The 17,646-nt window shown below is 45.6% G+C and overlaps 1 protein-coding gene across 1 annotated transcript in view; it reads right to left on the reverse strand.

Moving 5' to 3' along the window:
* The window catches only part of MYO3B (myosin IIIB), a 296,654-nt gene extending 279,264 nt beyond the window's left edge, over nt 1-17,390 (reverse strand). Inside the window, exons 1-2 of the mRNA XM_080972245.1 lie at nt 17,367-17,390; nt 11,018-11,060 (exon numbers count right to left, since the gene is read on the reverse strand). The gene's annotated coding sequence lies outside the window, so the exon portion shown is untranslated. The remainder of the gene's footprint in view (nt 1-11,017; nt 11,061-17,366) is intronic.
* Nucleotides 17,391-17,646: the final 256 nt, after the last annotated feature.

The raw sequence follows: 17,646 nt of genomic DNA on the forward strand, positions 1-17,646 counted from the left end.
GTTAATTGTCTTATCCTCCATTTATTTGTATTTGCTTGAGTTGGCAAGCATCAGGTAGTCTATCTTTAAGGCTTCTGTGATTTCCTGGCGACTGTCCCTCCTCTACAGTGGTACCTCGGGTTACATACGCTTCAGGTTACATACGCTTCAGGTTACAGACTCCGCTAACCCACAAATAGTGCTTCAGGTTAAGAACTTTGCTTCAGGATGAGAACAGAAATTGTGCTCCGGCGGCGTGGCAGCAGCAGGAGGTGTTTCAGATGTGCTGTACCTTTGGCCCTCCAGACATTGCTGAACTACAATTCCCACAATCCCTTGCATTGGCCGTGGTAGCTGAGGCTAACAAGAGTTGCATTTCAGCAACATCTGGAGGACCAAAGGTTCCCACGCCTGAGCTACTTCCTACAACACTGGGCCTCTCCCCCCCACTTTCTGTGCCCATCAAACCCACTAAATGCCAAGTGCAATTTTGAAATACAGTGGTACCTCGGGTTAAGTACTTAATTCGTTCCGCAGGTCCGGTCTTAATCTGAAACTGTTCTTAACCTGAAGCACCACTTTAGCTAATGGGGCCTCCCGCTGCTGCCGCCCCACCGGAGCACGAGTTCTGTTCTCATCCTGAAGCAAAGTTCTTAACCTGAAGCACTATTTCTGGGTTAGCGGAGTCTATAACCTGAAGCGTATGTAACCTGAAGCGTATGCAACCCGAGGTACCACTGTACTTAAAAGCCAGTGCCCATGCACTTTCGGTGCAACAAATCAAGAAGACTCAGGACAGAACACTGCAGACATAAGCAGGCTTGAGTCTCAATGGACAAAGGAACCTGTTTAGTACTGATTGCAGCAGTGTGTACTCCCATCTACTCTCACCTATACAGACAAGCAACTGCCTTCACCCCTGTGAGAGGAAATGGGAAGTGTTACACTAGACAACACTATTATGGCGAAAGGCATTTTTTTTCTTTCCAACACGGTGACACACGACACATGCACCCTACTCGCTTCCCGTTCCCTACACACACGTCCCATAAGGGCAGACGAAATATTGCCAGGGCTCATATACCGTATTTTTCCGTGTATAAGACGCCCCCATGTATAAGACGCCCCCTATTTTTGGGGACTCCAAATTAAGAAAATACCCCTCAGCACTACCTGTGTATAAGACGAGTCCCAATTTAAACCTAATTTTTGGTAAAAAAACAACAACCCTAGTCTTATACACGGAAAAATACGGTAATTGTCATGCAGTCAATGCAAAGCAAGGGCAGACTTTGTACCCTCCTCCGACATTTCTCTGATTAAAATAGGGTTGTCCAATTCCATCATCATCATCTTCATCCTTTTATTATTTATACACTGCCCATCTGACTGGGTTGCCCCAGCCACTCTGGGCAGCTTCCAACATATATAATAAAACATTTAAAAACTTCCCTAGACAGGGCTGCCTTCAGATGTCTTCTAAAGGTTGCATAGTTATTTATCTCTTTGGCTTGGGGGTCCCATAACTCCATACCCTCCAACATTTCCCCAAGGAAAATAGGAAAAGCGGGATCAAACCAGAAAAACCGGGATGGCTTCTGTAAATCCGAGGCTGTCCCTGGAAAATAAGGACACTTGGAGGTTCTGCTCTTTCAAATTTCAGTGGTGCCCTGTGCCAGGCCAACATCTGGAGCCCCTCGCCTTCAGTTTCCTACTTCATAGTTGTGACACCCCGTGGTAGCCTTAAGGTTTGGCGCCTGGTGCCGGGGTCTGTGTGTGTGTGTTTGTGTGTGTCTGTGTCTGTGTGTGTGTGAACAGCCACGCTGCCCTAAACCCACCTCTGTGCAGAGAGATCACTTTGGCCAGCATTTCCAACACTTTTGCCTAATAAACATCACCTTCCAGTAATAAGTTCACCCAATTGCACATGAACGTTCCAGCCTGGAATTTAAAATCAAGGAACCCATCAACCTACCTTCCAGTCGAGCTCTCCTTGACATTACATAGGTCTCTTCTGCAGTCACGGGGGAATCCCCTGTGCCTTATGCTCTGGTGTTTGCAAAGAATTGAGATGTCTAGCAGATGCAAGCTGATAAGAAGCGCACCTGAAACGTAATAGGATACTGGCCTGGCTGATAAAATATTCATGCTGATTGTCGTCAATCAATTGCTGGTGTTTTTAGTGTTGGCTGTAAGCTTCCCTGGCTGCACTGTGCGCGGTACATTTTGTTTGTAGTGGTTGGGAATGAGCTGGCCATGAATCTTCATATTCATAAAACTTGAGCTGCGCCTCCAAAAGGTGCTCAATCAGATTTTTAAAATATTAAGTAAAGACAATGGGTGAAATCACTAGACTCAGTCTGCCAGTGTAACAGAAACCACCTACAAGGGCACACCAATAATCTTCTTTGGAGGATAGGGAAAGCCCCAGAGAAGATTTGGGGAGCATGAGACTACAGGAGTGAGAAGAAGAAGAAGAAGAAGAAGAGTTTGGATTTGATATCCCGCCTTTCACTCCCTTTAAGGAGTCTCAAAGCAGCTAACATTCTCCTTTCCCTTCCTCCCCCACAACAAACACTCTGTGAGGTGAGTGGGGCTGAGAGACTTCAGAGAAGTGTGACTGGCCCAAGGTCACCCAGCAGCTGCATGTGGAGGAGCGGGGAAGCGAACTTGGTTCACCAGATTACGAGACTACCGCTCTTAACCACTACACCACACTGGCCCAGAGCCCTTGCCTTCTCCGTAGATCTGTCTAGCCCTCTTTCAAAGCCACTGCTGGTTCCTGTGGGAGGGAGTTCCGCAGTTTAACGCGGCGCTGCAGCCCCAAAGTGTGCGAGAATCTTCTCCACCGCTCTTAACCACTACACCACACTGGAAGGGGGGGTATCCTATTAGGCGTGTGTGTGTATCTATATCTACCATATTTACACAAGTATAATGCACCATCAAATCTAACGCACACCTCAATTTTCAAAACCTTGAAACCAAACAAGTATTTGCCGGCACCATCAAATCTAATGCGCACCCTAATTTTTGCGACGAAATTTGGCCAAAGAAAGCTGTGCATTACTTTCACATAAATATGGTATATCTGTATCTCAGTCAAAACTGGACAACAGCAAAAACCAACAAAGTGAGCAGTAATCGTCATTGCCAGTAAAACCATCAGCGGCAATATTCAGGCTGCAAACTGCAAGTGATTATACAAAGAATTTGAGAGCTTCTCTTCAAAAGTGCTGTCTTTCTCTGGGACCTAAAGAGCCACAGGGATGAAGCAAGATTAGCTTCCCCCACAGGAAGGGAGTTCTGCTAATTTGGTGCCACCGTGGAAAAGGCCATGCTCCCCAGTGAGTACTGAGCATACACTGACTTGAGCTTCAGGGAGGATCTTAATATGCACATGGTGTTTCCTTTTCGGCCAAGAATTATTGTTCATATTAAGCTTGACTTGGATAAATCATTGATATATGTGTGCAAACGTTCATATATTCTTAAATTCTATCCCTGCGGTTTGGGGACTAACTGATGGACGACAAAAATGCATCCTGCGAACACTTATGGCGGGCAAGAGATTTACGCTGAAAGGCTAGAAGGGTAAAAACCCACCAGACCAACAGCCACCACCCACTATGCTGTAGTATGGAGATCACATTGACCTTTCTAAGTTAGAACACATGGCCATCAACCTCGTTGACATATGGACTGACTATATGAAATCTATATGTTTAAATGGAAATTGATGGAATATTTTTATGGTTAATGTCAGCTGTTTTAATTTTTTTTTTAAATTGCAAATAATTTTGAACTAAACAAGAAAATGAGAACAACGTGAACTTAATTTCTCTCCCCCTCCCCCGTTCCTTTTAAACTGAAATTAAAAAAGGGGGGCGGGTGAGGAAAATCACAATTAACTATGTTTTATCAGCTGCAGTCCCCTTACACAAAGGCCAAGAGAAAGTTCAGAAGAAAGGATACAGTTTCAGAAGGAAGGATACAGTTTTTTAATGCAAATCTGAGTTTAAAAATAAATAACACTAAGGCAAGAGCTGATCTTAATGAGTAAGACTGTTCCAGGATAATGGCGAGAGATGGGAAAGGAGCCACTGTTATTCAGCAATATTCCCGACAGCGTTTTGTTCAGCTGCAAAAGTCCAGTCAAAGAGCCTGGGACATCCGCCAGCCGATCACCGAGTGCAATCTCAATCTGTTAAAATCCATGGGAGCTTTGATATTTTTAATGCGACGTAGCACATGTACACTGAGGGAGACAGGAGCTGATGAGCAGGGACAAAAGTCAATTAAGTTGGTTTCTTTATTTGTAAGGTCATAATCAGACAGGCCTTTTGAGGAATGAGGAGATAAACATTGCACAAATTCTTCAGCCTTCCCTTTGCTTTGTACCGTGTTATGTCTCGGACGAACGGAACAGCCACTGAGCAGTCTCAAAGCTGATATACACATCTATATTAAGGCAAGCGCTCGTTGGACCCTTGCTGCTCTGTTATATGGCGTTGATTGCTGGTTCATTTCCCAGCTGCTTCTGCAGCTGGAACTCTTCTTCTGCCAGTATCTTGGCTTTCACAAAATTTCCTTTTGTGATGCTCCTGCTGCCTTGCAGGGATGGTGCTGATTGCTGGTGCTGGCTTGCAAGAGATTCCCAATCTCACTGGAGCTAAGACAAGGCGGAACAGCCTCCCTCCTGGCTCGCCTTGCTTGCAGTCAGAACAAATTCCCGCAGCTCAGCTCCCTCCAGCGCAGTCTGCAAACCTTTGCTCTCAAAGCGGGGAGTGTATTTTTCCCCCTTGTGCTAAAAATGCAGACTTTGGCATTCAGAAGAAACTTTGTTTCAATATCCCTCCCCCTTCCAAATAAATAAATAAATATAAAGGCCCCCCCCCCCAAGAAGAACACTCAGCCACATTTGATGGACCTGCATCTCTGTTGTGCCATGCAGTCAGAAGACTTGGAATTAAAAGAATAAATGAAAACCCCTAGAAAGCTCGTCAACAATCCAATTATCCGAATGTTTATTTTTTTGAATCTCCTAAGTATTCTACTCATTAAGTGCCATGGCTGTTGCGTACCTCTACAAAAATAGCACTTGTATTTATGAGCTCTGCTCATCAAGATTTTTCAGCAGTCTTAAAGGCAATTTTGAAATTTAATTCTAGGAGACAGGAGTCTCCCATCACTAGGCTCACTGGTCTCTAGCAGATCCTGAAACTACGTCAGGGGATAAACTGAGCAGATTGCAATTGCTACAAATTTTGCAAATGTCATTCGAATCATTTTACCTCCCAGCATGAGACTGAAGCCATTTCATAAAGAACCCAGATTAACTTTTAAAATATCAGTCAGCTAAAATTGTATAGTTAAAAACAACAACAAAAATATGTCTCTGTAATAAGTATTACATTTTAGCCAACAGCTCTGATTAAAAGTAATGTGGTTTTATAGACCTTTTTTTTATCACTTAAGACATCTACTTCATCTACTTTATCTCCTGTAATTGTCCCCTTTTCTTGTCCTGCAACATAGCCATTAGGACAATACTCAGAGTGCTGCAGTACCTGACACACCAAGTGAAGTTTATGTTAGCTTTGTCTCTTTGGGGAAAAAATGAATTGGAGGAGGTGTCTGACAGTTCTTCTCTGATTCCACAGCTCAGACGGCGCAAAGGTGTCAATTTCCCTCATGCAATTATGGCTAGAAAGCTCGAGCACAGGTTGAAAAAATATGCTTGCTTTAAGAATAAAATGTAAAAGGTAAAGGACCCCTGGTCGGTTAAGTCCAGTCAAAGGCAACTATGGGGTTGCAGCACCCATCTTGCTTTCAGGCCGAGGGAGCTGGCGTTTGTCCACAGACAGCTTTCTGGGCCATGTGGCCAGCATAACTAAACCGCTTCTGATGCACAGAGGACTGTGACAAGTTCCAGAGCACACGGAAATGCCGTTTACCTTCCCGCTGCAGTGGTACCTATTTATCTACTCGCACTGGCATGCTTTCGAACTGCTAGGTTGGCAGGAGCAGGGACAGAGCAACGGGAGCTCACCCCATTGCAGGGATTCGAACCGCTGACCTTCTGATCGTCAGGCCCAAGAGGCTCGGTGGTTTAGACCACAGCACCACCTGCTTCCTAAGAAGAATAAAATGTAATCAATCAATAACCACTCAGCTGTTTAGACTGGCTCTTTCCTTGGGGGTGGGGGTCACTCAAGGGCAATAGCCACTAGCAGTGCAACAAAACTACTACTCTAACACTGTTTCCTCTTGCCAACAGTATTCAGGAGTTGTGTGAGGAGTCAGCAAGCCATAGGACTGCATCCTGCAAGACCACCCCATTAGTGCAAAAACTTATGTCTATGTAATGGGATTTCTTGTGAGAGAACTGATGGCAATGAAAAGACTGAAGAAACACAGACCCTGGTCCTTGTGATATAGACAAATGAGTCTGAGGGACCGGGGATCCCTGGCAGGCAGGAAAGGGGAAGCTATGGTTCTCCCAGATGTTGCTAGACTAAATCTTCCATCATCCCTGACCATTAGCTGTGCTGGCTGAGGCTGATTGGAGTTGGGGGACGCCAGATTCCCCACCCTCTCTTTAAATAGCATAGGTCCTTCCCCTCTTCTCAAAATAAATGGTTGTCTTTTACGTTTGGGGTCACTTATCATTTGCATTGCTTTCATATATCACAGCAACACATTTGTATCATATACCTTTTGGTAGACCCTGCGCAGTTTGCTAGTATATATGTTTTTTTTCTTTTCTTTTCAGAAGAGTAGGATGAAGAAGTCATTGTTGTTGTTTGGTCGTTTAGTTGTGTCCGACTCTTTGTGACCCCATGGACCAGAGCACGCCAGGCACTCCTGTCTTCCACTGCCTCCTGCAGTTTGGTCAAACTCATGCTGGTAGCTTCGAGAACACTATCCAACCATCTCGTCCTCTGTCGTCCCCTTCTCCTTGTGCCCTCCATCTTTCCCAACATCAGGGTCTTTTCCAGGGAATCTTCTCTTCTCATGAGGTGGCCAAAGTATTAGAGCCTCAGCTTCACGATCTGTCCTTCCAGTGAGCACTCAGGGCTGATTTCCTTCAGAATGGATAGGTTTGATCTTCTTGCAGTCCATGGGACTCTCAAGAGTCTCCTCCAGTGCCATAATTCAAAAGTATCCATTCTTCGGCGACCAGCCTTCTTTATGGCCCAGCTCTCACTTCCATACATCACTACTGGGAAAACCATAGCTTTAATTATATGGACCTTTGTCAGCAAGGTGATGGTTTTCCCAGTAGTGATGTATGCATAGCATCATAAAATTGTAGAGTTGGGTCCCTCTCTGAGGACCATCTAGTCCAACCCATTGTGCAATGCAAGAACTGGACACTTACCCCTTCCACCCAGTGGGCAGCTGTTGCAGATCCTCGCTCAGTCGCCATCCCGGGGGAAGTAAAAAAATCAAACAAACAGAATGCACATGGCCAGGCAGCCATTGAAGGAATTCCTGCCAGCTGCTGCATTTCAAGTTGACCAATGTGTGCGCTTCTCAGGGGGTGTGCCTTGCTGGCTGAAAGGGCATTGGCTGCACGCATGCCCTGGCAGCCAATGGGGCATAAACGCTGGCAGCGCCTTCCTATCTCAGCATATCGAGTCCAAACCAGTGCATTGCGGGAATATGTGGCTGTTCCATATGGGGATCGGACTAGCAACCTTGGCATTTTGCTTCGAGCCCCAAAACCGATCCCGAATGGAAATACAGATACAGCGGAGACAGAATTTAGTTTAAATGTTAATGGGCAAATTTTGGCCACAACTTTATTAAAATACACAAATGTGACTGGTATTGGCTTAGACATTGGTATCAAACTATATCTGGCTCCTGCCCCACCCTGCAGGAAGTCTGGAAGGGTAAACAACCAACACGGGGATCTCTGTCAGTGTATACTGACTAGTGTTCACCCCTGGGGTTCCTGGGGGTCCTGGCATGGCCCTAGCCCCTCTCCGGGCTTCAGACGAGATCCAGACCCCCAGATTCCTTTAACGGAATACCCTATTCATTGGAGGGGCAGGTGATGGCCGCACCTCCCCTCCCCACATTCCCCTAAACCAATGCCTAACCGCCAAACCTTACAAAGTTGTGACGATTGCTAAGAGGTAGGCAAAAACCAAGTGGCCACTGCCAATCTGCCACATTGGGAAAAATTCCTACCTGGCCCCCATTCCAAAAACAGGCGACCAACTGAAGTCCAAAACAAGGCCAAACACGACCTAATTAACGGGTGGGCGGGCAGGTGCTCAGCAGCGTGAAGCAAAAGGAGGTCCCTACGTCGTGCTGCCAAATAGATACCCCCAACTCCCAACCTTGCCACGCTGCTGATTGGCTAAAGGCCATTGGCATAACTGTGGCACCACTGGCTTGGAGCAGGGCAAGCCTCGCCCACAAGCCAGTTAGGGAAGAGTTTCAGGGCAGAGCACAACATGAACCCTCTGTTAGGAGGACCAGCACCATGCTCTAACCAGCTGAGCTATCCAGGGAGAAAAGATGCCCAACTGCTTCATGTTTCTATGCGCACTTGTCAAAATGGGCACCTGCTCGTCAAGTTTCTTTTTACGTGCATTTCCAATGCATGCAACACATACCGTTTTCAGAGTGGAAGCCCCAGCACCTATCATGAACTTGTGCGCAGCTGATATCCACATTGATCCCCAAAGAGTGCTTTGTCAAGGACAGAGGCATCTGCTACTTAACAGGACTCAGAACTTTCACACAGATGAACAACTTTGCCTAGCACTATAAAAATGTGCTAGTCTAAACTACATTCTGCCTTGCAAGAATGAAGATCACCTTAGCGCAACAGCCCCAACTGTCGTGTTTTCCGACTGCGTTAATGCGCTGTGGTAGAAACTGATCGAGCTTCCTGCTAATGGACTCCCCTTCCCTCCCTCTGCATCTACAACCCCAGGCACATAGATTTGAAAGCAGTGGAAGTAATTCTGATCTAAACAGAATTTACGCAAGTGCGGTGATCCTTAGAGGTCTCCCCTCACTCCCCACGAAAGTTGATTGCTTGGTCCCCGGAGGGTATGTGCAATGAATGAGTTTGATGTTGGGGTCAAAGGACAGGTGCAAGTGCCGGAGGCCGGATGGGAACACAAGGGTAAGAAGTTGGTTTTTGACCTATGAGTGTTTAGATAGTTATTATAAAGAGAACCCAGAACCCTGATCTCCAGCTGCGTTGAAACCTCACAAAAAACCTTTGCAATCCATGAAAATCACACAGCGCTTTAGTGATTTTTCAAGGGGAATGGGTGCTAAGGGGGGCAAAAATATTTATCCTTTTAAAATAAGAGTGAGCCTTACTGCCCACAGCCTGAACTTGCTGCATATCATCACCACATCGTCAAATCTGATTAGCCGCATAGCGCCATTATGAAGCCAATTCAAAATAAGTGCAATAAATATTTCCATGTCTCTGAATGAGCTTCGTGAGGGCCTCATGCCAGGGCAACACAAAACAGGTTCCATTATCACGGCAGAAGCAGGGGCGGGAAATCCGTTCTGAGGAGAACAGTTCTCAGAAGACCAAATAATTTCTCAGGAGAACAATTCTCACAGAGCCAAACTGGGCATTTCCAGATTTTATTCCATAAAATTTATATAGCGCTTGATTGTAAAACAACAACGACCCTCAAGTCAGTATACAGATATCCTGCTTATTGAACATTCATATTGATTTGTTTGTGAGGAGGTTAGATTATGATCATATCCAAACCATACATTTAAAGCACATTTAAAGCACATTGCCTGTCCCCCTAATCCTGGGAACTGTACCTTACCCTCGCAGAAATACAGCCCCAGCACCCTAAACAAACTACAGTTTGATTTTTTTTTGGGGGGGGGGGGGAAGCCATGTCCTTTTAATGTAAGGTTTGAATGTGAACCAACATTTAAAGTGTCATTCCATCCTTTCCAGTGCATTTCGCTTACTGCAAAAAGTTTTATCTTTTTTGGGGGGGAGAAATAGGTTTGTTGCTCAAGATCTCCCAATCAACTTTCGCTGTGTACCCCAAATCTGCTGGTCTGTGACTGAATCCCACCCAAACACAGCATACTGTCTGGAAGTTGCTCTCTCAAAACAAATCCAAGCACATCAGACGCCATCAAAGAGAATGGAAAGAGAGAGATTGGGAACTTAAGGAAGATGTTACTTAATGCACACAAAAAGATGAGTCAGAGAACTCAGCCAGGTAAGTAATTAGTTCTCACTCTGCAGAATACAAGCTATGTGTCCTTTTGTTCCCTGCTCCCCTTATAGCTTTTCTTATTATTGAAATCTTTCAGCTCAGTCAAATGCATGTGTGTTTACACAGAAGTAAACCCCACTGGATTCAGTGGGGTGTACCCCCTGAATAAGTGTGACTACGATTGCAGGCTTTGAATGAATGAATTCACCCGATTCCAAGATGAAGCAGGAATAGCTACTTGCTATTCGCCCAGATTATCATTATAACAATAATTTATTATTTTCGTCACAGACCAGTTCCAGCCCACATACAATATCAAGGAAGTCATAAAAGACGATAGGGATACATTTGAATTTGCAATTAGGTATAACAGGGACAATACAGATATAGCAACAGTTAAAAATATATATAAATTAAAACTTAGTCACTAACATATAACCTAAAATTATCATTTAAAACCTTAATCATTATGATAGCACAGCTTGTTCCCTAAGTTTTATGGCAATCACACAGAATTTGGCTACTCTTAACGTGATCTCAGGATCCTTGTCCTCTACCAGGGATTATAGACACTGAAGTTCGGATTCATTCGGAGATTTTGCATAGCGGGGGTGATACTTGCTATTCGTCCTGATTATCATTATAATTTGTTAGCCGGATCAAACAAGGGCTGTCTGATCCCCAACCCTTGCGCTGGAAGCACAGAAGCAAGTGGCTTCATAAAACACCTTTTTGCAAAGGCCACACTCCCATTCCTTCCCTTCCAAATGCCAGCCGACAAACTCATCATTGCGTCTTACCCGCTCAGATTCGCTTCAGGGCTTGGCGCCTTCTCCAGAGGGGCTACAAAGGAAAAACAAAACAAAGGAAAGCAAATGTGAGGTGCAGGGGGGGAGCAGAAACAGGACAGCCTTCAAGACATCTGAGACCTTTGGGCATTGCTCCAGCTGAGGAAGGATTCAAGGTGGCCCCCTGTGTATACCGCACTTGCACTCTAAAGCGCAGACATGGCAGGGGGGAAATATGGATAGTTTAGGGAAAGAAGAATGCATCTGCTTCCTACCTGCCATAGTTCATAAACAAGAGGCATTGTCCCTTCCCAGCAATAAATCTAGGACAGATAGAAGATTTAATAATTAACAAGAACTCTAGGAGGAGCTCGAGTGTGCGGTGCAGTTTAGAAAGGGAGAAACTCAAAACTGGGGGTGGGGGTGGGGAGTCCAGTTCTATTGTGCAGGGGCTTCAGAGATCATGATTATTACATGGCTCACAGCCTGATCCAGCGCACACTTTTGCTGGGGTGGGACATATTCCTAGATAAACGCGTTGTACAGTTCTGCTGCCTAAGCTGGCCCATCCGAAAGCATCTGAAAGCTGACACCAGGGGAAGAGAGGGAGATTAATCGACTGCATCTTTGTGCAGGAGTGAGACACATATGTGCGTAGGCAGGCAGACAGACAGACAGACACTGTGATTCTGCAGCCTAGCATTTTAAGAAGCTTGATCACATCTCTAAACTTTATATCATTCCAAAAGCTTCAACTTTTATGATTCCTTTCTCTTTTTTACAAGATTCCATTTCAGCCGTCACTCCTCCTTACATTGATTGGTAGATAATGTGCTTCCAGAATTACAGCTTGTGTTACTGAAGCCAAACCATTTTGTTTCCTGATTTATTGATACTGCGCTTGCAAAGCTGCCATTTGGCCCAATCAGACCTGCCTTGCGCTGCCATTAGGAAACTGCTTATATTTCACATTGGTCCGCAGATCCCACAAGCATCTGAACTTTACTGGGCACAGTGACCACCCAGCCACAGAACTAATCTCTGGGTGAGCTGAAAAATACTTTCTTCTGTGTTCTTTACTGTTTGGAAAATCAGCCCCATTATTTTTAGCATATAGAAAACATACTTGCAATTATTCAACACAGGCACTTTCTATCCTACATTCCTTCGTCTTTACCCTTGCAGGCATCTGCAACATTTGCCCACACAACCAATTAATCCTAAAGGCTGTCGCAATTCTTTGTAATTTTGTTTATGATGTCTCAATGCCACATTCAAAATTATGTCACAGAAAGGGCTCCCCCCCCCCCCCAGCCGGAGCTCACAAGAGCTCAGCTCCGGCACCTCTCAGGTGGGTGCCATTGCCATTCCAAAACAACAAGGGAGGGGCTGAAGTGTAGGTAGGCTCCCACGAGGCAAGACACAGTGATAACAGCAAGAACTATTATTGAACTAATGGAACTGGACAACAGGGGCAAAGCAACTGCTTATATACGTTTCTGAAGGCCTGGGCCACTCCCACTCTCAACGTGATTGGCTGTCTAAACTTCCAAGCCGTGAATCATGACTCAGAGTTTAAGGGCCAATGGCAGAGGCCCAAATCCTGAAATGTTCTGTGATTGGATATCATGTATCGAATCAGAACACAGGGGCTCAGAATCCTTAGTCCAGACTGAAGCTCAGGCAAACACAGACCACTGAATACATAACAGAGGTATTCATGGTGAGCCCAGGTACCTCTTTTTAAAGACAAATAGCACTTGTGTGCTGGTCCTGTGAGTTACCCAAGAGGCGAGGTCCAAGTCCGGTCCGTGGTCAAAGGTGCAACGTGGAGGCAGTCCGTAGTAGCTGAAGCTGGGTGCAGGGCCGGGAGTCGGGTGAAGTCAGGAACAGGCATGCAAGCAGGGAGCCAGGGTGGGTCAGCAGGGCAGGACAGGGTTCAGGCAGGAACTAGCAACCAACAATGTTGCTCCTGCAACTTGGGATTGGGGCTGGCCGACTTTTATCTGCCCCAAGGCATAGGGCGGCCCCGATCCTCTGGTGACTCGCCTCTCCTGGCCTGGAGGTGAGCACTCCTCCTGCGAGAACTCAGTTCCCTCCGCCTCTCTGCCCTGAGCCTCTGCAGCTCAGGAGAGGCTGGAGGGTTACCAGACCCAGAGGCAACCTCAGCTTCCCCTGACAGGGCTGAGAGTGGAGCACCTGCAGGCAATGGGTCCTCCATCACCTTAGGAGCCAGAGCAGACTCAGCTGGTGCCTGCACCTGAGGAGCCAGCACAGGTGTGGACCCTTCAGGCTCATGCCCCAGCCCCGGCTCAGCTGGTTCTGGAGGCGGGGAATCCTGTGCAGGCTGGGATCCCTCAGGTTCAGCATCTGAGTCCGAATCCCAGGCCATCACAACTTGTTACAGATATGTATAAATAAAAGCAGTATGATTCTTTGTGTGGGCAGCAAATTGGGCTAAGGACTATGATGGCAAAGGGTTAGGAATGTGGAGAGTAGAGAAAACAACACCAAGAAGCAGCAGTTAGTGGAACAGAATGAAGTGGGGAGCCTTAGGACCCAGGAAAGAAATGGAAGTTGCTGAGACAGGAAGTCATGGAGAGGTTACAACTGCTCACATTTGCTGAAAAAAAGTTAAGTCTAAGAAGAGGCCAGAGAATGGTGCACAATTGTTTCATGTCCAAAATTTAGCATCCCTTTGATAATTACTTTAATGAGTACAGTAATTATGCTGAATTGGCAGAAGGTCGACCTCCTCCAACTATTTGTTTCACTCAGTGCCTAATGTTAACATGCACAGTTACTATGGAAACAGGCCTTGCTTCACCTTTCACTTTCCATTCAGAAAAGTCCAATGCATATGTGCACATGCTGTTAGCAAGAAGAAAGGGATGTGATTGGCTCTGCTGTCTTTCACTGCCATGTGTATTAACACCCTCCTTATATTCAAGGTTGGCTGTGTGCAAAGCTCAGCTTATGCAATCGTGCATAATGTCTGGGTGGGCAAGCCCCCTTTTTCTTGTTAAAAGTGTCACAAATTTCAGAGACAGAGGTATGCATTTTAGCTGTGGTGGAAATGGTCAGAAGACAGTTCAAGGGAAGTAATGGTACCACTCTATTCTGCTTGGTCAGACCCCACCTGGAATACTGTGTCCAGTTCCAGCCACCACAATTTAAGGATGTTGGCAAGCTGGAAGATGTGCAGAGGAGGGCAACCAAGATGATCAAAGGTCTGGAAGCGAAGCCTTATGAAGAGCGGTTGAGGGATCTGGGTATGTTTCGCCTGGAAAAGAGGAGATATGATAGCCATCTTCAAATATCTCAACGGCTGTCACATGGAAGAGGGAGCAAGCTAGTTTTCTCTTGCTGGGGGGGGGGGGCATGGACTTGAAGCAATAGCTTCAAGTTACAAGAAAGGAGATTCCAACTTAACATCAGGAGAAACTTTCTGTTTGACCGCAGACGATACAACAGTGGTTGGTTTAATCACGGCTGGAGAGGGGGAGGCAGCCTATAGAAAGGAAGTTGAGCAATTGGGGGAGTGGTGCTGGAAAAACAACTTACTCCTTAACTTAAAGAAAACAAAAGAGATTATTGTGGACTTTAGGAAATGTAAACTGAATACTCAGCCACTCATTATTGGGGGGAAGTGCGTGGAACAGGTCTCGGTGTTTCGATTTCTGGGAATGGAGTTGAGAGATGACCTAACCTGGGGAGAGAACAGTAAAGACCTGATGAAGAGAGCACAGCAGAGGTTGTATTTTCTGAGACTCCTCCGGAAAAATAATCTCTCAAAAGACCTGATGATGGCATTTTACCATTGTACTGTTGAGAGTGTATTAACTTATGGTCTCTGTGTGTGGTTTGGGAGCTGCATGGTCAGAGGAAAAACAATGCTGTCCAGGGTTGTAAAGACTGCGGAGAGAATAATTGGGTGCACTCTTCCCACCTTGGGTCAAATCTATGCTTCCAGGTGTCACAAGAAAGCTGCAGAGATAGTGCAGGACAGTATGCACCCCAGAAATGATCTATTTCAGCTTCTGCCTTCTGGAAGAAGGTAGGTAAAGGTAAAGGTAAAGGTAAAGGGACCCCTGACCATTAGGTCCAGGCGTGACCAACTCTGGGGTTGCGGCGCTCATCTCGCTTTATTGGCCGAGGGAGCCGGCGTACAGCTTCCGGGTCATGTGGCCAGCATGACTAAGCCGCTTCTGGCGAAGCAGAGCAGCGCACGCAAATGCCGTTTACCTTCCCGCTGGAGTGGTGCCTATTTCTCTACTTGCACTTTGACATGCTTTCGAACTGCTAGGTTGGCAGGAGCAGGGAGCTCACCCCGTTGCGGGGATTCAAACCACCAACCTTCTGATCGGCAAGTCCTAGGCTCTGTGGTTTAACCCACAGCGCCACCCGCGCCCCTCTGGAAGAAGGTACAGGGTTATAAAGACTAGGACTAGCTGCCTAAGAAAGGATTTCTATTCAAATGCGATTTTGGTTTTTAAACGCAGTGTAAGACATCTTTGTGGGAGTATGCTGTATTTAAAAATGGGGTATCAGAGTTTTTAGGGGGCTAACCAGGCTTGTTGGTTTTTGAACGTCTGATGTAGATTTTTTCAATTTCGTTGTTCTGTATGGGACAATGACAATAAAGATTATCATATCGTATCAAACGGTCTCCCTCAAGAGGTTGCAAACTCTCCTTCCTTGGAGATTTTTAAGCAGAGGTTGGATAGCCATTTGTCATGGATGCTTTAGCTGAGATTCCTGCATTGCAGGGGGTCAGCCTAGATGACCCTTTGGGTCCCTTCCAACTCCACAATTCTGTTATTCTTCCAACTATTAGCTTCACTGACTGCCCACATATTCTGGTATTATGAGAGGGAGAAACGTTTCTCTATCCACTTTTTCCAGAACAGGACCAATGGGTGGCATTTTTTTTTCTGGATTAATTAATACAAAACACATTATGTTTTTTGTGAATGTCTTGCAATACGCCTCCACAAAATGCTGGAGGGGGTTACCTTGTGGTATACTTCAATAAACACATTGCACACCCCCTCCGTTTATCAAGCAGTCAACAGAAAGCTGCACAAGCAGTCCATGGCATCCTGTTAATTTGCTGTGATCAGCCCTTCTTTGAAAAGAGAACAGCAAAGCTCTCTTCTACACTACAGTTGTCACCCCAGGAGCAGGTTCAGTTTAGCACCATCAAGATTGAGCCTCACATCTACCGTAAGGTGTTTTAAAAAAAGAAAAACTCAGCGTTAAAATTATCAGAGGCTTATGCCACAGTAATGTCAGCGTGGCAGGAGCGCGGTGATTCAGCTTTCCCTCCGACGCTGTCACCGCAAGGAAGGTCAGCGTGACCTTACACAGTGTCTCCCCCTGAAAGCAAGCTGTTAATTGAAAAGAAAGAAAGTGCCTTGAGAAAATTGTCTCCATTTGGACTCAAGCACAAAGCTGTTGGTGCATGTGTCATTTTAACTCATGGTTGGGAACTAGAAGTGAGATTCACTGGGGTCTAATTAACAGGTAGTTCAACTTCTTATGCTTACAACGCCACCTCATCCCTGAAATCATTTTGTGCCTGCATGTCTCCTCCAAATCTGCTCTGGAGAGTGGGATGAACCCCCAGAACAGATGGGGGGTGTATGGGGGAAGAGAGCTTCCTATTTAAAGAAGAGGAAGAGGAAGAGGAAGGGGAAGGAGAAGAAGAAGAGGAGGAGGAGGAGGAGGAGGAAGTGGAGGAGGAGGAGGAGGAGGAGGAGAGGAGTGCATACCCTCTGAAGTAAACAAGAGCCACTAAATGGCTTGTCACTTCCATGGAGAGCAAGGACCCTTAATGTTTGTTTTAAATGTATCTATAATTAGACAATTGTCCCTGTGTTAGAGTGGTGATGTACAAAAGCCCTTGAAGAATTTGAATGGTTTTTAAGGTAAACAAAATTTGTAGCATGGTACCAGCATCTAAGGAAAATTATTTCCTAAGAATGCAACAATGAGAGCGCTGCTGGATCAGACCAGAAACCCATCGAGCCCCGGAGCCTGTTCTCACAGTGATCAACCAGATCTGTTTGGGAAGTCTTAACTAATTGTATCCCATACAATGTCCAAAGAGGTCCATTACACCTGTGCAGCTTCCATGAAAATATCTGCAGAAAATAACCCATTTCCCCATGCAAACGTATTCTAGTCTGAACTGGGTTTCTTGCGGAAGTTGTGCAGCCTTAAAGGTTGTCAAGGAAAGTGTGTGCAACAAATAGGGAGCAAAAGCACGTTGCATAATAAATGGATCACGAAGGCAGATGAGTCTTTTGCAAGTGAGCAGAAAATAGCCAAAAGTTTAAATTAAAGTTCCAAAACTTACCTGATCCCTGGTGTGTGAAACTGACACAATTGTTTCTCTCACTTCTTTCCCTTTGCTGTATTGTCTGTTTCCTTTTCATCATTCCTGTTTTCATCTTCCTTTTCTTTTCTTGATGAAACATTTATACTCTCATTTGGACACACCTAGGTTTCAGGAGCTTCTGGTCTTCAGCTGTCTCCCTAGATTTGAGTTATCCAACACACAAGACCTCAAAGCAGGTTTTAAGAGTGGGCTCCTAAATATTCTGCTTTTCTCTCCAGTATAAGTACTTTTATGGTAC

This window comes from Podarcis pityusensis (genome assembly GCF_964106645.2).
Source record: "Podarcis pityusensis genome assembly, chromosome: 1".
Taxonomy (NCBI): Eukaryota; Metazoa; Chordata; class Lepidosauria; order Squamata; family Lacertidae; genus Podarcis; species Podarcis pityusensis.